Consider the following 6,525-nt stretch of genomic DNA (forward strand, 5'->3'; position numbering starts at 1 on the left):
CCCTAACCTTATAGGAGACATACAAAGACTTACATACTGAAGTCACTGGTGGGCCAAGGGCCACAGTGCCTTCAGTATTTCAGAAATGTTCTGTAATATTCAGGGGATGGAAGGAAGACACTGTTTCCTAAGTGCCTTTTTAGCACACTGTTGCAAGCAATACTCACACGCTAGGCAAGATACATTGGCTTCCAGAAACTTATCAAGTCAGAGCACAGTTTCTCTTTCTGGTCAGAGGGATAGGTCTCTGCACAATGCATTGACAGCCAGCAGAGACAGTTCCACCCCATATATTACAGAACCTCACGGGTTATAAGTACCAAACAGCTGGTCTACCCAGAGGAGCCTCTCCACTCTGGCCTCCGCTGCTGAGTCTGGAGGAAAGAAAATGGAAATGGCTTAGATCCCTTTTTAAAAATTGTGTAAATTGATGGAGTTTTAGAAACCTGACGTGGTAAGAATACATATTGTGTACTTCTCAGCACATGACATGTGTGTGCACATGTCCTGTGAGCTTAAAAAATGACTTCATGCTTCTCTTTTTTCTCAGAGGTCATGAAGATATTAAGCATTTCAAATTCGGTTAAATAATCCAGGATAGCCAAGTGTGGTGGCATGTGCTTTTAGTCTCAGCTCTTACAAGGCAGGAGATCTCTGTGAGTTTCAGGCCAGCCTGTTCTATATAAAGAACTCCAGGACAGCCAGAGCTACATAGAGAGACTCTGTCTCAATAATAATAATAATAATAATAATAATAATAATAATAATAATAATCCAGGATAAGATAAAATTTATAGTTAATTTTTCTGTAATGTGATAATAGTCTATAAACAACTCAGCATATCTTTGTTTCTTAGCTACAAGTTGGAGCACTTAGGGGCTGGGCAGATGGTTCAGTGGTTAAGAGCACATTACTGCTGTTCCAGAGAACCCTAATTTAGTTTCTGATGACCATGTCCCCTGGCTCACAACCACCGCTAATTCCAACTGATGCCTTCTAATTGACTCCAGAGTCACTGCACTCATCAATTCCCAGTAGTTAAAGATACCAGCCAGGGTCTGGGCTGGCCGTTCACTGCCATTCATCCTCAGTGCCTCTCATAGGTGCCAAGCCAGGATCTGTGGGTCAAGTGAGTTCCACAAATCAATCTTTTATTACAGTTGTTCAAATACCAAAAAGACCCTGTGTTTCCATAATTCTGAATTAGGATTTTTACCACTTTCATATGTAAAAGTAATCGGTATACATGAGGTAGATATTTTATCATAAAACCATGAATAATTGAATCAATTCTGCTCACCTTCCTTGCCTTGTTTCTTTAAGGAAGCCATTTGGATAGTGCGGCTCATCAGTGAAAAGTATTATATAAATAAAAATTGTTTCTAGTTTCTAAAACAATGTTTCAAAGCAAAAAAAAAGAACAATAATATTTCAAACTCTTTGTGTATATCAGTAAAAATTTATATGCATGCTTCCCACAAAAAAAGAAAAACCTGTTGAAAACAATCACTTCTAGATATTTTGCTAAGAAAATGGAAATTCTACACTTATACTTTTGTAGATGTTTTTAAATGATGTTTACGCGCATCGCATTGTGAAAACATTTATTACCATGCACCCCACCGGTGTGTGAAGTATTTTTACACATGGTCTGCAGTGTGGGGTGGAGGCCAGCTTACTTCTACAATCTAAGATTGTTTACTTTCTGCAGAGCAAGCTTGGTGGGGATTATTTCGTTTTGTTTTGCTTGTAGTTGATGTTATTTCACGATGTGTGCAACAGGGATCACACTATTGTGTGGAGCTACAAATATGGCCCATGTGCTCAAAAAACATATGGATCTTGAACTTCCTCTGTGGCTAGGTTTGGGGTCCTGCTTCTCGTTTACACAGGGCGTAGTCACATGTATGGTCTTCCTGGTTCCTAGCAGGGTGGGTTTGTGTCAGTTTTTATATTTGTTCCTTGGCAGGATTGTATTTGTGTGTGCATTCATGTAAAATGTTTCAATAAAAGGACTGCCTTCCTTTGTAGTGGCCCATCTCCCTGCTGATCTGTTGTCTTTTACAAGGGATGCTGCTGTGTGGGGAAGAGAGTTTGCCTTGGAAGATGTTTTCTGGGCTTCCTTATTTAATATATCATCTGCTTTGCTAATCTTCCTAAGAAGGGTAGTTGAGATGGAATTTCAGGTCAAAACTGAATACTCTTTTTCATTATTAACTTATCGTTTACATTCCAATCCCACTCCTTCCTCTCCTCCCCCCCCCCTTCCTCCCTCCTTCCATCTGTTCCTAGGAGAGGGTAAGGCCTCCCCTGGGAAGTCTGCTAAGTCTGTGCCATCATATAGTTGAGACAGGACCAAGGCTTCGCTCCCCCCCCCCATACCCCTGTGTCTAGGCTGAGCAAGGTATCTCTCCATATAGAATGGGCTCCACTAAGTCATTTTGTGCATTAGTGTTAGATCTTGGACCCACTGCCAGTGGCCTCATATATTGTCCCAGTCACGCCAATGTCACCTATATTAAAGAGTTTAGTTCTGTCTTATGCAGGATCCCCACTTGTCAATCTGGAATCAGCGATCTCTCACTCTCTCAGATCAGCAGATTCTGTGAGTTTCCCCATCATGGACTTGACTCCTTTGTTCATATTATCTCTCCTCCTTCACTTGGATTTACTCCAGGAGCTTGGCCCAATGGTTAGTTGTGGATTTCCTTACTGTATATCAGCAATCTAATATATATATATATATATATATATATATATATATATATATATATGCAGATGCTCTTTACTTGGGATAGAACTTTATCCCAATAAACCCAGCATTAATTGGAAATATGGTAAACTAGACATGTAGTTAATATCCTAGCCTACCTCTTACTGGAATCCCGTTCCTGAGGCTTCTCTCTGGTCACTTAGTAAACCAGATGGCAGTTCACTGTGTAAAGACTCACCTTGCAGATGCCACCTTGGGCCAAAGTTAGTTTAACTGTGTGACTACTTGGGCTGACACACAAGGGCCACCAGGGCAACACCCTTTCATAACTAAAGTCTTGGAGAAATAGGAGATGGAAAGGACATCCTAAACATAATAAAGACAATTTACAGCAAGCCTATAGCCAACATCAAATTAAATAGAGAGAAACTCAAAGCCATTCCACTAAAATCAGAAACAAGACAAGGCTGTCTACTCTCTTCATATCTGTTCTATATAGTAATTGAAGTTCTAGCTGGAGCAATAAGACAGTTGAAGGAGACCGCGTGATATAAATTGGAGAGGAAGAAGTCTAAGTACCGTTACTTGCAGATGATGTGATAGTTCACATAAGTGACCCCAGAAGTGCTACCAAGGAACTCTACCAGCTGAAAAACACCTTCAGTGAAGTGGCTGCATTCAAGAATAACTACCAAAAAAACAAAAAAATCAGTAGCACTCCTATAGACAAATGATAAAACAGGCTGAGAGAGAAATCAGGGAAACAACACTCTTCACAATAGCCACTATTAATATAATATATCGTGGGGTAACTTAACAAGTAAAAGACTTGTACAACAAAAACTTCAAATCTTTGAAGAAAGAAATTGAAGAAGATATCTCCCGTGTTCATGGGTTCTTCATATTTTCTTCCTACCCTGTATGTGGCTGGAAGAAAACTATCAAAATCTCTTACATCTTACAATTTTGTTTATTGCTACCTCTAATTCTGCCTTGGCTTCCTGTATTCTGAAGTTTCACATCTGAGTTGTTAGCAGGCACAAATATTTAGAATTGTCTAAATATTTAAAACTGGTTTTTTTGTTTGTTTTAACATTGTGCATTATCTCTCTGTCTCTCTGGTTTTCTTGTTTCCCTTACAACCTGCTTTGTGCATCATTAAAATGACCAAACAGTTTTCTGGTGCTCGATGCTCCTGTAGTTTGCCGTTCTGGTCCTTCGGCTCCCCTGCTGGAGGCAGCAGGAGCAAGGGGGTAGGCATCTTTCCCTCACCCCCCCACCACCACACAGTACCATCCATTGCCCCTCTCACACCTCCAGGGCTGGCTCACCTGTGCCCCTCTCTACAGCATCAACTCTGCTATGCTGCCCAGGTGAGGCGCAGGGCCCATCCTCCTGAATACGGTAGCTGGTGAGGGGTGGGTAAGCACCCCCAACTCACCTGATGCAGGTGTTGAGGGGTGAAAGGGGGAGAGCATCTCTCTCAAACCCATGCCACCACATGGCGGATGAAAAGGGTACAGTCTGCTCCCCCATGCTCATGCCCTCAAGGCCAGCTCGCAGTGGTATGATCACTTATTTTTTACTTTCTGCTGTCCTATACTAGGTGGCTCAGAGACAGATATTTTGGATTTTCCTTTAACAAACATGTGTGGGTTTGCAGAAGGAGAGAGCTATACTCCAACTCCAAAGCCAGCTTTAATTTTTAATTGAATTGGGACCACAAAAAAAGACCATTTGCCTTTCAAGTCTGTAGACAGCAGCAGAAACAAGTATTTAGGAAGATTTATGAAATTCTACCCTGTTGCATGTGGACAGTACGATTAGGCCAATTTATTTTTCTTTCTCTTGGGACATTTCTTCTTGATGATCTGTCTTTCTTCTCCACTGTCTCTCTTGTCCAATGGCCTCTGGATTCCTTAATTGGATTCCTTAATTGGATGCTCTTATTTTCCTGGAAACACAAAAAGGGAAAAAAAAAAAAAAAAACCTGCCCCAACCCTAACTTTGAGGAGTTGCTTTTTTGGCAGATTATATCTTTGTTAAGTCCAAGTGTTCATTGGCAACAGAAAAAGTACTATCTTTTAACTGAAAAAAAAATTGTTTTATTTTGTTTTGAGAGTAAATAAACTTTGGTATGTGTGGATAAATATATCTTTATTTTCACACACACATATATATTTTTTCAAGGTTAAAGTGTATTTATATTTAGATCACAAAAAGGCATTCATTTGAATTTTAGCCTATCTTTCTAGTAACCCTGTAAAGGGTTTTTTTTATAATAATCTGTAATCATGGTATGTGATTTTTTTAGTATGCCAACTTATCAATTAGGAGCTATATCTGAATTTCATCTCTGGGTTGTGGGATTAAAGGTGTGCACCACCACCACCACGTTGTTAATGTAACTCTAGAATTTAGAAAACAACTAACTTACAGAGGTCCATCTGTCTCCACTGTGATTAAAGGCATGGGCTATTACTGCCCTGCTCAAACACTTTATCTCAGCTCTAAATCAATCCAATTCTTAGATATTTAGAAAACAAGCTTGATCTGCAGTAACCCTTTGAATTTATTTAAAACATTTTAAATCTCTTAACTAGGTTTTTAATACAAAACAACATAAATATCCTTTTTATTCGAGGAGAAAATTCAAAAGCCAATGTCCAAAATGGCATGGATCATGTAGCAATTTACAGTTTAACATTCTAACGTGGAATTAAAACACATGGTTTATGAAAACTTATTTTCCCTTTCATGCCAATAAGGCAATTATGCATTTGGTAAATTATCATTCAAAAATATTATTAGTTTTTAATTTTATCTTTTCATGAAAAGCATTTGCTAATCTTTGCAAGTTAATTTGAACTGAATGACCAAGCTGCCTGATGATGAACTATTGCCTCTCCTTATTCAGGATATCTCTCCTGTTCGAATCTAATCTTTATCCATCTTGATGGTATACATAGGTTTTCTTCTCCTATGGAAACAAAAGCAAAACCTCTACTCCAATGTAACATACATCCCAGCTTCTATTGTGGACCAGCACATCTTTAAAATATACAGGCTGATTTAATTAACTCAGCAGCTTTTTTCTTCTATCCACTGTCTCTTCACAGCTGTTGTTGCTTCTTCATTAGCATTTAAAAAATTTTAAGTTAATAAAGAATGGTGTGATCTATTTCTGGGGGATCTTTATTACACTTTCTGTTTATTAAGCATATATTTGAAAGTGCCATTAGATCTTTCTATAACTGCTTATCCTGTAGGATTATGTAGTATATCTGTAATATGCTCTATGTTGTAATATGCAAAAAAAACTGTTTTGTTTTACTAGAGACACACGCTGAGTGTCAGTAAGTTTCAGTCTTAGTTTGCACAGGTACCCCCATAATGACCATAACTTCTAATAAATGTGTAATTACAGAATCAGTCTTTTCAGAACTTAAAGCAGTTGCCCATTGAAATCCTGAATATGTATCTATGGTATGGTGCACATACTTTAACTTTCCAAACTCTGAAAAATGAAACACATCTGTTTACCAAATTTCATTGAGTAGCTTCTGGGTTACTTTCTGCAGGTGTTAGACTTTGGTCATATAAAGAACAAATTTCCTTATAATTTCCTTGGCTTGTTACCAAGTGATAGAAAAATCTTTCTTAAATCTTTGCTGTTATCATGGTGTTTCTTATGAAACTCTGGGGCTTTTACCACATTTCCTACCAACATCTGATCAGTTTTCATCCGTTAGGGAATTCTATGCTGTAAAGAGTTCATTGGCCGAATCACCTTATCTATAGCTCTCAGATC

This window comes from Phodopus roborovskii, unplaced genomic scaffold (genome assembly GCF_943737965.1).
Source record: "Phodopus roborovskii unplaced genomic scaffold, PHOROB, whole genome shotgun sequence".
NCBI lineage: Eukaryota > Metazoa > Chordata > Mammalia > Rodentia > Cricetidae > Phodopus > Phodopus roborovskii.